Raw genomic sequence first — 16261 nt, 5'->3', positions numbered from 1 at the left:
ACTACGGTGAAACCTTTGCTCCCATTGCTCGTCTTGAATCCATACGCTTGTTGATTGCTTATGCTTCCCATCACAACTTTAAGTTGCAACAAATGGATGTGAAAAGTGCTTTTCTTAATGGTCCTATTAATGAGTTGGTCTATGTCAAGCAACCCCCCGGGTTCGAGGATCCCTACTTCCCGGATCATGTGTATCAACTCGATAAGGCACTCTATGGCCTTAAACAAGCCCCACGTGCGTGGTATGACCACCTTACCGAGTTGTTACAAGATCGTGGATTTGAGGTGGGGCAAATCGATCCCACTCTTTTTACTAAGAAGGTCAAAGGGGAGTTGTTTGTATGCCAACTATATGTTGATGATATTATCTTTGGTTCCCCTAACAAATATTTCAATGAGGAATTTGCCGCTCTCATGACCTCCAAGTTCAAGATGTCTTCGATGGGAGAGTTGAAGTTCTTCCTTGGTTTTGATATCAAACAACGAAGAGAAGGTACCTTCATCAACCAAGCCAAATACACTCAAGACATGCTAAAAAGATTCAAGCTTAGTGATGTCAAGCCGGCTACTACACCAATGCCTACCAAGTGCCAACTTGACATTGATCCCAATGGTAAAGCTGTGGATCAAAAGGTATATCGCTCCATGATTGGCTCCTTGCTTTACCTTTGTGCATCTAGACCGGATATCATGTTGAGTGTGGGAATGTGTGCATGGTTTCAAGCCGCACAAAAGGAAAGTCACTATGTGGCGGTCAAGCGAATCTTTCGATATTTGGCTCATACCCCAAACTTTGGCTTATGGTACCCAAGAGGGGCAAACTTCAAGCTTGAAGGATTTACGGATTCCGATTGGGCGGGAGACAAAGTGGATAGGAAGTCCACTTCTGGAGGGTGCCAATTTCTTGGGTGCTCTTTGGTGAGTTGGTCTTCCAAGAAGCAAAGTTGTGTGTCCCTCTCGTCCACCGAAGCGAAATATGTGGCGGCCGGTAGTTGTTGTGCACAACTCTTATGGATGAGGCAAACTTTAAAGGAATACTGTGTCATTTGTGACAAAGTGCCTCTTTGGTGTGATAACGAAAGTGCCATCAAGATTTCTCTCAACCCAGTGCAACACTTCAAGACGAAGCATATTGAGATTCGGTATCATTTCATCCGAGATCACATTAGGCGAGGGAAGATCAAGCTCAAGTATGTCAACACTCATGATAACCTTGCAGATATTTTCATGAAGCCCTTGGATGAAGCAAGATTTCGCGAGTTAAGGCATGAGCTAAATATCATTGATTCGAGCAATATGACTTGAACCCTTGCACACCCCACCTCACTCAACTTGTTGTCTAGTTTAGATGTAGGCATGGACATAGGGGGAGTGTTGTTCTCTCAATGAACTCTCCCTCCCCCCATTATGCATAAATTGATCTAGTCTTTCACTTTAACCATTTTTTTATGGTACTAGTGCTTCAAGGACGAGTTTTGGCCATGGGTCCAAGGTTAAAATCTTTGTGGCGCCATACCTCTTGACTCAAACATAGGTGGCCTCGGCCACCGCCCTCTCTTGAAGAGGTGGGTTCTGGACCGTTGTTAGTGTGGTTGTGGTCGTGTTGGTCTTTCCTCCTTCTTGGCTGTGTTTTTTCCGTTTCTTTTTGAGCTTTAGCCGTCTGTCTAGAGGCCTGTTGGTTGCTGAGCGGTACTACCGCTGGTGGTGCGCGATACTACCGCTCTAAGCGGTACTACCGCCCACCAGCGCGGTACTACCGCTGTGAGGCGGGGGTGGGGGGTTATATCGGGGGCAGGGGGAGTTTTCTTCTCCCCCATACCCATTCGCTCGCCCCCTCGCTCTGTTCATCTCTCCAGCAACCGGCGTCACGGGAGGGCTCCGGCGGATCTCCTTCTCCGGGGCGTTCCTCTCCATTTCCTTCAGTGGAGATGATCCCCACCTTGTCCTCTTGCGATGGACGCCGGTATTGCCCCCGTTCCCTTTCTCTTCTTGTCTAGATTTTCAATCTAGCATCTTAGGGGCAATAGTGGTTGCATCTCTAGATTTTTGGCCAAATCTAGGCTTGAGTAGGATGGAGAAGGCATCTAGGCAGTTTGGATTGGTGGTTGGTAGAAGTATTTTTGAATTTGGTAGGACGGTAGTGCCGGATCTGACCACGGCAGTAGGAAACTATTGTTTCCCCGTCTCGAGCGGTACTACCGCTCCCTCTGGAGCGGTACTACTGCTTGGAGCGATACTGCCGCTCCCAGGTCGCGGTACTACCGCCCTCTACCAGGTTCCACCATGCTCTTACTACTCAGTGATCTTTTTGGTTGTGTTTGGTGGCTTATGCTCGTTCTTTCTGGTTGTTTGCGTGTTCTTGTGTGTTGTTCCAGGTGATGAGCTTCCTGAGCATCAGGCTCGGTGTATCAACCCCGCTCGTGCCACGGCAAAGCGTTACCGCACAACTGAGTCTGCAGGAGGTTCCTCAAGTGCTCCACCTCCACCTCAACTCAAAAAGAAGTCTGCTGTCAAGCCGAAGCAATCGGGCAAAACCGTGCCAGAAATGCAAGCCAAGGAGTTCTAGGCAAGGCGTCGTCGCAACCCCTATGAGGCAGACCAAGATCCCTCTTTGGTCAACCGTCCGTTCTGGAACAGGTTTCAGTTTGCCATCTTCTTCGATGTACTCAAAGCCAAGAAGAACCTCTTTGTTAACATGCACTCCATTGACATCGACCATATTGAGAAGGATCCTGAGTACTTTGGTGAAGCTCTTCAGATGTGCACTCAACTGAACATTCTTGGTGTCATGCAATTCAACAAAGATTATGATGCTGATATTGTGGCCCAATTCTATGCCACGGTTCATCTCGGGACTGATGAGGATAGGACACTGACTTGGATGACCAATGGCAAGTTGCTTTCAGTCAAGTGGAAGGCGTTCATGGAGTTGATTGGGGTGGAAGATCAAGGGATTGCGTCTCCTGTCGGCTTTCGCCCACACCGCAACACCACCTCCACTCACAAGCAAGCTCTATGGCCCTACTGCACCTTGAAGATCAACCCTGAGACGAAGAAGGAAACGTATGAGCTGCCTGCCTTTCTGGACATTCTTCACCGTGTCTTCCGTGAGACTCTTTTCCCTCGCATCGGAAATCTGGATATGGTTCATTCTTATCTCGTGGACATGCTTCTCTTCTGCCAGCGTGAGAAGGAACAAAACACCGGAGAGTCCCTGGATATCTCTCATGTTATGTGGTCTGAGCTTTTATCTGCTATCTCCGAGTGCAAGTGCCTGATTTATGGTCCATTCATCATGCTGCTTTGTCACACCCTGATTTTCATGGCACAACACTAAAGATGATAAATCATGATAAAATGTGGTTTGACAAAAACTTTTGAGTGTTTTGGACTTTGCCTTGATTGGATTTTGTCCGTTGTTTGCAAGTGCTCTAAAAATCAAAATAAATCCTCCAACTCCTATAATTCATCTCCTTGATCAAAAACCTTGCCCAATGATCATGCCATGTGTGTAGGACATAAAAACAATTTCTTGCAAAAATATTTGGCCAAAACGTATTTTCTAAATTTAGTTTCCCAAAAAACCCTGAATTGAGGTTTGCACTACAAGTACTTGATTTGGGGTATGAAAAATCTTTCAAAGAATATTTTTGACTCCTATTAGGTATAGGACTCCCAAAAACCACAAACATATAATTTTAAAAGTTATTTTCCTATTTTATTTAAAGGATTTTTCTTTAGGCCAGAAATGGTCTTTAATAGGTTAAAATTATTTTAATGCTTTAAAAATATTTGTGAAAATTTAGGGAAACTCAGTGGACATATATTGTCCATATATAAGAGTTTCAACACATGGTCATATTCGAAATATTGGTCAAATCCCTCAAAAACCCTTTCTGGATATTTCAAGCTTTTGAAATATTTACAAAGGAAATATTCTCCAAAAATTCCAAGAAAATTCTATCATGTCACATATGACATGTTTGATGATCTTGAAAAGTCTCATGTCATGGAGAATAGTATAACCCCATGAAACCCTCTCAAAACCATTTCTGTCCTTTTTCAAGTTTGAACAACTTTGCATTAGCAAACTTGTCCAAATACTCTAAAGCTTGGTACACATGCTAAAATGGTCCAATAAATCATCTAGACCAAGTAGCACAAGTTGGAGAACAAGTTAACTTGATTAAAGTGCCCCAAAACCCTTCCTGTGCAGAACCAAATTTGAACAACTCTACATTGGAAACTATCTCCTTTTGATCTCAACTTTTGTGGACATGTTCAGAATCTCAAATTATGACACTACACCAAGTGGTGCACCAAGGAGAAGAGTTTAGCTTAGCTAGATCTAAGAAAGTCCATTTCTGTTGATTTCTAGGGTTTACAAAAGTTGCATTGGCAACTTTGCCCAAATGGACTCAACCTTGGTGGAACCTATTATTATATCATGACATTTGACCCTGTCAAGCCTCATGATAAGAGGAGTTCATCTTCTTGCCCAAACCAGCAACAAACACCTTCTGCCATTTTACTAGAACCCCTGTTTTGACCACTTACACTCTTCTCCATGGCCTCAACTTTTTACCATAGCCCTTCCTAGTCCCCTTGCACATCCAGTAGAAATGGCAAATCCATAGCTCAATTATTGGAGGGGTAAAACCCCACTTTCTCTCTCTGGACAGCCCATTTCCCTCTCTCCCTCAACCTCTCACCTCTCCTACTGGCTGTCCAGGGCATCCAAGGCCCTCTCCCCTTTGTTTACTCCTCCCTAAACAACCTAGACACAAGTGGCCGCGCCCTACAAGCCAAAGGCATGCCCTGGCATGCAATTGGCGTGCTCCAGAGCGCGCTACAGTGCGGGTGTTCCAACCGCCTCCGGCCACCTCCGGCCTCCCCAGCGCGCCCGACGATGCGCCTCGATGTCTGCGACACGCCACGCCTCTGTCCCCCTCCTTCTTCTCCCTCCTCTCGCCCCATCTTGCACACGCGCTGGCCGCCCGAGAGCTCCAATGAGCAAACTCACACGCGCGATACTCTGGCCCTTCCCCGCTATCTCTCTTCTCTCCCCTCACCCTAGACCAACCCCACGAGCACCCCAGACACGCACACGCGAGCCCCCGTTACCCCTGGCAATGGCAACAACCTCGCCGGTGCACCCGTCCACGGTGCACCTCGCCCCCTTCTATTTAAGGCCACCCCGAGCCCCCTCTCTACTCCTTTGGCCCTCACTCCCTCCCGTGCACCCCCTGGACCAACCCACTCCCCTCCTCGCGCTCTCCATCCGCCACCATGGCCGGAGCCTTGCCGTCGGCCCCCTCCTAAATTCGCACCCAACACTCCTACTCCTCCCCTCTAGATCACACTAGAGCACCTCCACCATCACCGCGGACCCCTCCGGTGCTTCTCCCTCTCCTCCCTGTGGTTGTTCCCGCGAGTTCCATCACAACCGCTGGCCTCGCCCGCCGTGGCCAATGATGCTCTCGCTTCTAGCCACCCCTGCGGATGTGGCGCACCTCGGAGGATGCGGCACGCTCTCCTGAGCACGCTCGTACCGCCGGGGAGAACGCCGGCGCCCGCTCGGCCTCGCCTCCCCTGCCTTGATCTGTTTGAGTGGGAGGTAGACGACGACCTGAGCACTGGGCCCCGCTCATCAGCGACCCGGCGGGCGGGCCCCGCTCGTTTAAGTGGAGACGGCTACGGCCGGATCCGCTTTCCTCGCGCGTTGGCGCACTTCGGGAACCCGCCTCCGACGTCGCCTCCTCCGCCCGTCCAGCCGAGCCACTGGGCCGGCCCACTGCTAAACTGCGCCCAGTGCGCTGGATAAGGGTAAAACCCTTTCCCTTTCCTTTTTCTTTTTCTGTAAATTTGTAAAATCTACAAATAAATCAAATGAACTCCGAATTTGATGATTCAAATTTCCAGAGACTCCATAAATCAAGTTCTATTTAATAGGCCACAGTGGACATTTTTGTTGTCCTTGGTTTTCATCGAACCTTTTAAAAAGGACGTTTATCCACATAAGTCCACTTCAAAAATCCATATTATATTCATTTCAACTCCAAATCCAGTGAAACCAATTTCTAAATGTTTCTAAAATCATGCCTGAATTAATGGGTACTTTTACTCATTCTTATAAAATGGCATTCTGTGGACAACTTGTGGATCTCAAATCCATTGATTACATCATATTGAAATGTTCAAAAATATCCACTGATCCAATTCCAATAAAACCACTTTGGTAATTTTTCATATGACCAAAGGCATCCTAGAAAAATCCAACTCACATTTTTAGAGCACTTTTATTTTTGCCTTGTTGTGTTGCTTATCGCGATTGTTTCCGACATTAGTTGACAAAGTAGACGGAGTATGTGGAGAAGTACCAGAAGACTTGACGACTCTGATGAACCAGGCAAGCAGCCCTTTGACCATGTCTAAGAAACCCTTTTTATGCATGTCATATGGCACTTTTATTGCTTGCATCAAAGTTATGATAAAATGGTGACCACTTGAGGTGGTTTGCCTCTGTTGCTTTTCTCGTTGACACTTGCATGATGCATGACCCTACCTTTCTATGAGGGTTATGCCGGTGAGAATAGATAGGATGCGAAAGTAGTTGCTACGCAGAAGGGGATGGGTATATGCATGGTGATGGAAGCAAGATTGTTTTCAAAAACTTTCTTCGAAACCCCCATCGGGTGCCACTTATGCCCGAGGGAGATAATGAGTTGGGTAACCACTTGATGACGAAGTGGTGTACCGAGGCAAGTGTGTGTGTTGTTTTCAAAATGGATTGGTTTAAGTTGCGACCGTTATTCCAACCTTACATGCGCAACCACTCTACCCTTATATGGGAAAGGGCATTATTGATTACCTAGGCCGATCCTAGCTTGGAGCCTGCATTACTAGTGACGGGGGAGAGTTGGTGCTCTCTCTCGGGACGGCGTCGTGCCAGGTAGGGCGGCCATGACTGTTTTTACAAGGCACTGGATACACCGTTGCATCCCCTCTCGGATGTTAAGATCTCGAGTGAGTCTCGTATGATGTACATCATGAGGATACAGAACAATGAGTGGACTCCTTGTTAGTGTCGTCTAGGGAAAGGTAGTGATCGGGTGCTTACCCCGGGTACTTGAGGTATCGCGGGTCGTGGATGACACGGAAGTTCCCCGGATCTTGTGGGTAAAGTGTGCAACCCCTGCAGAGTGTCAAACTATTCGAATAGCCGTGTCCACGGTCAAGGACAGTTGGGTAACCACTCTTGGGCTATGTCCACATGTTTACAAACCAGTGTGTGTGTTTGGATAAGTGGGAAGATCTACTTGGGTCAAGTCAAAGGACTTGACATGATTGAGTTGGGTTGATGCCCACTCTATTTATGTTGATATTTGTAACCTTCCCTCATGGTTACTTGAATTCTCTTGATGCATGTCTTACAAGTTGTTGAACATGTCATTGCACTCAAAACTAGCTTTCTGCAAAAATTTACCTATATCATGCATTGTTGTATCTTGAACCAAAACATGGGTTGCTTGCGAGTACATTCAAAGTACTCATTGGCTTGCCACTGGTTATTTTATTGGCCAGGCTTGAAAGAACATGATATGATGAAGAATACTTCGGCGACGAACATGCGAACTAGGACGCTTTCCCAGTCAGAATGCCTGTAGGGTTAAGGCAGATGGCATGGGTCCAAGTTATCGACGAAGATTTCTGCTGCAAAGTTATACTCAAGACTTGACCATAATGGTCATAATTTATGTATGACGGTATGTATGGATGTAAGACTCTTGTTATTCAGCTTCTATGTGTACAGTGAGCATTGATCTCTGGGATCACTGTACACGTGCAATCGGTGATCATGACTTATGAGTCGGGGTCCCCACATGCTTATTGAGAAGGTCTGTGATCGTGTCTATCCCAAGGTGATGTTAGAGACTAGAGAGTTGGTTTCTCACGACATCAAGCGTCTGAGGAAGAAGGACAACTGGGGCACTCAGGTCCCTAAATATGGAGGTCCTTCGTCTGCTACTGCCATGGAGACCGAGGAGGAGGCTGAGGCTGAGGATGATGATGATGACTATGTGCCTTCTGCGGTAGAGCCCTCTTGGGCAAAGAAGCTCAAGCTCAAGATAAAGAAGATGTTCTGCATGGAGTCTCACGGTCAGTACATGACTCATGTGGCTGAGAAGAAGGCCCGGGGTCATCACAAGGAGCTCATGCGTCAGTTGGGTGCCACCGTTAACAGTGGATCTGAGGACCAGCTTACTGAGGAGGAGGAGTGGATTCAGCAGCACTGCCCATGGACCGATTCTGATGCCGAGCACTTCCCGACCGACAACGGTGGTGCAGACGATCCCACTGAGCTCTGATATTTGAGTCCCTCTCTTGCTATCACCTGGAGCCGTAGCAACACTCCCTCTCCTTTTTGGTGTCTCGATGCCAAAGGGGGAGAGAGTTTAGGGATTTGTGTTTTGTGTTGTGTCTTTCGTCTTCTGTGTTTGTGTTCTCTCGCAGTTTGCTTTGTTTGGTTTGTGTCAGTGAGATCTAAGTTCCAGTCATATGGTGTGAGACATATGCTACCTTATCTTTCGAGTATCATTATCTATGTCACTATCTAGCTTATGAGTTGCATGCTTATCCTATTATCTATGTTGCTCTCATATACCCTGCTTAGGTGGATGGTCTCTAAAATGTAGGGGGAGCGTTGATCCTGGTATGTGTGCCGTGCAGTCCAAAGCACTTATCTAGATAGCACACATCTAGGGAGAGCCCATCTACATTTTAGGACGGTGGGGTTTTGCGCTTGTCCTATATCTTTCCTGTTTGTGCAAATCCTGTATTGTCATCAATCCACCAAAAAGGGGGAGATTGTAAGGGCATATTTATCCCCAAGATGTTTTGGTGATTGATGGCAATGCTTTTGCTGACTAATCGTGTGCGTTGAGTTCTTTCAGAGATTCATCCTTTGGCACGAGACGATTACCTCCCCTCGGTGTTTTATTCAAGATGGTGTAGCTCCTTCGTTTCTCTCTTGGTGGACTAGTTTCGTAGGAGTCATCGTACTATCAAGAGGGGATCCGCTTTGGTAAGGCTAGGGTGGAATCAACACGTACACATCCTTATCATACCAGATGTTTCTTTCCGCTTCATTGGAGCTACCTTTCCTATCTGTGCCTGCCCTGTCCTGTCCCAGTGGTAGTACCACGGTCCTCAGCGGTAGTACTGCCGAAGCACGTCAAGCGGTAGTACCGCTCCCCGACCGGTAGTACCGCTCCCCGAGCGGTAGTACCACTCCCCAAGCGGTAGTAGCGCTCCCCGAGCGGTAGTACCGCTTGCGGTCTTCGGCCATAGTACCGCAGTGGTTCCGGGCTACTACCGCCTCGACTCGAGACCGCTATTTTTCGTGTTCGGTTTTACGATACTAGTAGCGGCAGTAGTGGCGGTAGTACCTCTCCGAGCGGTAGTACTGCCAATACTTCCGCGGTAGTACCGCTCTGGGGCTAGGACCCTGCATCCCTCGTCAGCGCGGCAGTACCGTTGGGAGGGAGCGGTAGTACAGCTTATCAGCGGTAGTACCATCCTGTCCAAGCGGTAGTACCGCTCTGTGCGTGGCTGTTTGGGGGGGGGAGGGGGGTAACGGTTGGATTGTTTCCCCCACTATATAAAGGTGTCTTCTTCCCCAAAGTTGACCTACCTCTTCCCCCAAAAGCTCCATTGTTGCTCCAAGCTCCATTTTCGCCCGATCTCTCTCCCTAGCCAATCAATCTTGTTGATTTGCTCGGGATTGGTTGAGAAGGCCCCGATCTACACTTCCACCAAGAGAAATTTGATTCCCCCACTAATCCCTAGCGGATCTTGTTACTCTTGGGTGTTTGAGCACCCTAGACGGTTGAGGTCACCTCAGAGCCATAGTCCATTGTGGTGAAGCTTCGTGGTGTCGTTGGGAGCCTCCAATTAAGTTATGGAGATTTCCCCAACCTTGTTTGTAAAGGTTCGGTCACCGCCTTCAAGGGCACCAATAGTGGATTCACGGCATCTCGCATTGTGTGAGGGCGTGAGGAGAATACGGTGGCCAAAGTGGCTTCTTGGGGAGCATTGTGCCTCCACACCGCTCTAACAGAGACGTACTTCCCCTTAAAAGGATGGAACTTCGGTAACACATCCTCGTCTCCACTGGCTCCACTCTTGGTTATTTCGTGCCTTTACTTTTGCAAGCCTACTTGTGTTGTATCCCTTGCTTGCTTATGTGCTAGTTGTTATTGCATCATATAGGTTGTTCACATAGTTGCATATCTAGACAACCTATTTTGTTGCAAAGTTTAAATTGGTAAAGAAAAGCTTAAAAATTGTTAGTTGCCTATTCACCCCCCTCTAGTCTACTATATCGATCCTTTCAACATTGCGGTTCGACCAATAAAGATCTTCGTGGAATACGTGGGAACCAATATGAGCATCCATGTTCCGCCATTGGTTATTGACCGGAGAGGTGTCTCGGTCATGTATACATAGTTCTCGAACCTGTAGGGTCCGCACGCTTAATGTTCGATGACGATATGTATTATATGAGTTATGTGTTTTGGTGACCTAAGGTTGTTCGGAGTCCTGGATGAGATCACGGACATGACCAGGAGTCTCGAAATGTTCGAGAGGTAAAGATTGATATATTGGAAGGTAGTATTCGGACACTAGAAGGGTTCCGGAATGTATCGGGTACTTACCGGAGTACCGGAGGGGTTATCGAAACCCCCCGGGGAAAGATATGGGCCATATGGGCCATAGGAGGGAGGCATACCAGCCCACAAGGGGCTGGCGCGCGCCCACAAGGGAGGAGGCCAATTGGATTAGGGAAGGGGGCGGCGCCCCCCTTTCCTTCTCCTATTCCCTCTCCTTCCCCCTTTCCCCCTCCGGTAAAAGGAAGGGAGGGGAAATCCAACTAGGAGTCCAGGTGGGACTCCTCCCACTTGGGGCGCACCCAGGGCCAGCCTCCTCTCCCTCCCACCTTTATATATGGGGGGGGGGCAACCCTAGAGAACACACCAATTTCTCTAAGCCGTGTGCGGCGCCCCCCTCCACAGTTTACGCCTCCGGTCATATTCTTGCGGTGCTTAGGCGAAGCCCTGCGCGGATCACATCACCATCACCGTCACCACGCCCTCATGCTGTTGGAACTCATCTACTCCGTCAACCCTTTGCTGGATCAAGAGCTCGAGGGACGTCATTGCGCTGAACGTGTGCAGAACTCGGAGGTGTCGTACGTTCGGTACTCGATTGGTCGGAATGAGAAGACATTCGACTACATCAACCGCGTTAAGCAAACGCTTCCGCTTTTGGTCTACGTGGGTACGTGGACACACTCTCCCCCTCTCGTTGCTATGCATCTCCTAGATAGATCTTGCGTGAGCGTAGGATTTTTTTTGAAATTGCATGCTATGTTTCCCAACAATGCAGGACCCCCTGCCCCTCTTGAGATGCTCTAAAAAAGGCTTTCAATTGAGTTTTGAATATTTTGAAATGGGTCCAAGTATAACCTAAATATCACTATGCCACACAATAGCTGATAAGATCCTAGGAGCGTATGTGGAAGAATATTTGATTCTTTTGAAAGATGACACAAATATAATCACATGAGTTCAAGAGCACATGGATTGTAGAAGTTGATGTTCAAAGGATATCATGGTCTCAGGTAAGCATATGTAAGGAGAACTAATAAATATGAGGTTGACTTTGGACAAGAAATAAGAGAGTGAGGTTGAGCGAAAGATGCTCACCATAGTTGACTGATGTGTGTTGAGGACTGATGAAGCAACACTTGATGATATGGGCGTTTTTGTGTCTATGGGAAGGTCGGCGGTGTTCCCGATGTCATGGTGGAGACGTATGCGTAGCATCAAGCGACTTCGGCAATGCAAATCCATCACGGAAGCTCCATAGAAACAGTGTCATGGCATGGTTCAGTGTCTTTGCAGCCAGCGTCGTTGAATGGGTGTACCACCATGTCATGGATGTTTAAGAGGTCAAGCAAAGTTCTCTGATGAAAGAAATTGGACGCGTAAGCGACATAGATGACTCGCCCATGCGATGAACTCACCATGGAGGTCAAAACTTTATGACAATGGCATGGGGCTATGAAGGACTCCTATGGACAAACTATGAGAACAAAAGTGGAGGATGAGAATGAGAGACACACGGGTCTCTCCTCAGTTCATATTTTTTTACAGGTTGCGAAGAGAGACCGGAATTTCGCTGACAACTAGTAGCATTTGCTGCATGAGGTTGATTTGGATAATTAAGACATCAAAGTGTGGTTTTATTTCCCTAGATGAATTATACGTGGAATTCCAAGGATTCTTTGCGTTGCTGGCAAGTTGAAAGGATGAACAATTTAAGTGTAAGAGGGAAAGGAAGAGGTGAGGGCGCCATGGCTGTAGCGTGATCCTCCTATGTTCCTGGTGGTAGTAGCGCGCGGGAGCTATTTCTCGCCTATAGCGAGACAGCAGGTTGTCTCGCTACACGCGAGCGCGAGCGGGTTGGTCCTTTTAGTGCAGTTTTCTCGTTCACTGTTGGTTCGCTTTAGGTATGGTTTTCTCTATTTTTTTCCTTTTCCTTTTCCTTTTTGTTTCCTTTTCCTTTTTTCACCAGTTTATCCCTTTTCCTAGTTATAAGTTCTGATTTCCTTTGTTTTCCACTATTTTTTTCTCGTTTACACTAGTTTTTCCTTCTCTTTCTTTTCTTCTTCATTTTTCTTTGTCTCTTTTCTTCGGGTTTCATTGTTTTTCTTTGTTTCTCTTTCTTTTTCACCATTTTATCCCGATTTCTTGCATTTTTGTATGTGTTTTTCTTTACGGCTTTCATCGGGTTTTTAGAACCTTTGCTGATTGTTTTCTGTTTATCAATTTATTTTATCTTTTCATTGTTTTCCTTAGTTTTCTTTGTTTCTTTGTCAGTTTTCTTTTCTTTTCTGTTTATGTAGAACATGACATTTTCCAAATACATTGATTAGTATTTTTAAACACATACTTTTTTATGTCTACATTTTTTCATATACATTGTATGTTTTGTATACACCAGCAACATTTTTTATATATGCCGTTAACATTTTCAGGATACACGTTTAAGATTTTTCTACTACATGATTAATTTTTAAAAAGATATATATTTAAGATGTCAAGTTTTGCACACTCTACAGTTTTTTTATACATTGGGAACATTTTATATATACACATTTAATATTTTTCATATACACTTTTTAAAAAATTCTTATGCAAGATTAAGATTTTCAAATAGTATATTTGTTATATCTACTATTCTCCAGCACATTCTATGTTTTCCGTATAAATCAGGAATATTATATATATACACACTTGACATTTTTCTAGTACATGATTTAAAACAAATATATATATATTTATGTATACTTTTCCATACACATTCTACATTTACATGTTTAACATTTTTAGAATACATGTTTAACATTCTTGAGATACACGACTAACAATTTTAATCATATATATATATATTTGAGTTGTACTTTTTTGGTCTAGTTTCTTCCATATGTATTGTACTTTTTTGGTGTGCATCATAAACATTTTTTATACATGTTTTATATTTTAAACACATAGTGTTTTTGGAAATACATTATTAACATTTTAACATATATTTTTATGTCTACTTTTCCAGACGCATTGTACATTTTTGTATATATGAAAAACATGTTTTATACACGATTAACATTTGGAAATTGCATGATTCACATTTTTCATTTTTGTATGTAAAGTGATATTTGTAATATATGTATTTAGAATTTTCCCAAATATAAGCAAAAGTACAAAACTAAAGCAAAAACAAAAGAGAAAATGTTAAAAAAGGAAAAAAGAGAGGAGCAACTACCTAGCTTGGCCGGCCATTTAAGAGTATCGCTGACTCGAGCGAACGCTACAGCTCGCATTAGGCGATACATAGCATACAGAGGAGATGACCCGTCCTGTCCATGGGCTAAATATCTATGGGCTTTAATTGGGGAAAACTAGGCCGAGAGGAAAATAAAAGAGAAAAGAAAGGAAAACCAAATGTGGGCTTGGACCACGGTGTAGGGCGTGGGAAGAGAGAGACTAGGATGGTCCAAAAGTGGACAAATGGCCCAATTACAATTTATGTGGTTTTTGTTGACAATTTTCGTATTTAAATAATTATATGGAAATGATTATGGCCTCTTATAGTTGCCAAAAGTTTCTAGAAAATGAAAATAGGCTCAATAAAATATGCAGAGTCTAGGAAAGATATTTCCCTGTCCATGTAAAATTTATAAATAGATTTTTATGTAAGAAAATCATTTAAGGTTATTTTAAATTTCTAAAGTAGTTTTAGGGTCTTATAAATACCCAAAGTGGTATTAAAATAACCAAATATTCAAACACTATTAAATATTTTCCAGTCTCATTTATGGAGGATTCATATTATCTCCTCTCATTTTTTATTATATGATTAATTGGAAAAATAGTTAAATGAATCTAAATGCAAATAAACTCCATTTTGCAAGGGTCTATTCGGAGATGTCATTTTATCTACTGTCTATCATTTGATTAGGACCGAGATCCAAATTAAAATCAAAATACTATATTTGTGAGAGTCATATTGTTCACACTCTTTGAACCATTTTTGCCGGATAGCTATGTCAATCCAACTTGCATGACATGGTTTAAAAATTTTAAGTAAGTACTCAGAAGTTGTAATTCCTTCTAAGTATCGAAGTAACACAACAATACTTAATTATTATTAATTAAATTTTCAAAATATGGAATAATTGTATATGTTAAGATATCTAACACCAAGGAAAAAAATAATTCCAACATATGAGACCCAATAACCATACAAATGTTGGCAACTAAACAAAACAAAGGAAGCAAGAACTTTTTTGTTGAAAGAAGGAAGCACGAACTTTAACACAATGACATGTGCTAGGGCACAAAACCAACGGTAACTGAACATGCAAATCGGCGAGCTGAAGCCGCCAAATGGAGAGGGTGCGTCACGCCTGGCCAAAAAGAAAAAGAAACCCCCTCCTTGGACACAGGAACTATCAAGCAAGGGTCACAGAATCCACCACCTAGTGTGGATGAATCAGGCATGAATTCTGGAAAAAAAAAATCCCCACTTAAACAATTAAAATGGAAAAAAAAATCCTAGAAGTCCTCTCCCATGATCGCCTAATCCAATGTTTGATCACTGGAACACTTCGACCGGACCAACCTATTTTTGGGCATTGCTTTTGGGATCTAGACTAGCCCCACAGACAAACACTACTCTTTTTTGTGCACTTTGTTCGCACTTGTGCGCATCTGGAAACGAATTTTCAGTCGGTCACCTTCTTGATATGATTCCATGAGGATGGGCTTCCAGAAAAGCAGGTGCACCTTCTTGATATGATTAGTCTATCATTCTTATTAAACTGGGATATCACATACACCTCCCACAAAGGAGCCGAAGACCACGTCGTCCCAATAGGAACGTTCCCTCTTGGCACATGTCTGTGTGCGCTAGTGCCAGCATCCACATGTGCCCCATGTATGCGTTACTGATCCACACACGCCCGTGTATCCGCGAGGGCCGGCTTTGATATCAATTGTAATGCCTTGACCAAATGCACACTCACCTATCAGTTCCTTGTCGTTGCACCTGAGATCGACTGTCCCCAGAGACCTACACTTCCCTTTCTAGCACACTTTGTCCTCACTCGTCCACACCTAGGAACAACTTCCTAGACATTCACTCATAAAATTTCTCCAAGCCAAACACGCTTAACTTTGAGGTTCCTTGAGGATGGACTTTCAGAAAAGAAGGCGCACCTCGTTAATATGAGTAGTCTATCATTCTTATTAAAATGGGATGTCACATGAACCCCAACCTAAATCAGATGTGCTTCTTTGAAGAAAAAGGAAATGTGTGCTTCCACAAGAAGCACAACTGTGTTTCTCGTGGAAGCACAACTGTGTTTCTCGCGGAGGCACTGATTTGCTTCCGCGAATCGTCTAGAAGCACATCTGTGCCTCCATAAGAAACACAACTGTGCCTCCACAAGAAACACATCATGAGCTTCCATCAGAGACACAACCTTGCTTCCATAGTGCTTCTCGAAAGGGAAGAGCATAGCATGTGCTTCCACGATAAGCACACCCTTGCTTCACCGAAAAAGAGGAAAAACATAGTTTGTGCTTAAAAAAAACTGCAACAGTGCTTCCGGCCTTTGATTTTTTCTTCCGGATTTT

This window comes from Triticum dicoccoides, chromosome 5B, assembly GCF_002162155.2.
Source record: "Triticum dicoccoides isolate Atlit2015 ecotype Zavitan chromosome 5B, WEW_v2.0, whole genome shotgun sequence".
Taxonomy (NCBI): Eukaryota; Viridiplantae; Streptophyta; class Magnoliopsida; order Poales; family Poaceae; genus Triticum; species Triticum dicoccoides.
Note: the sequence above shows the minus strand (reverse complement) of the source record.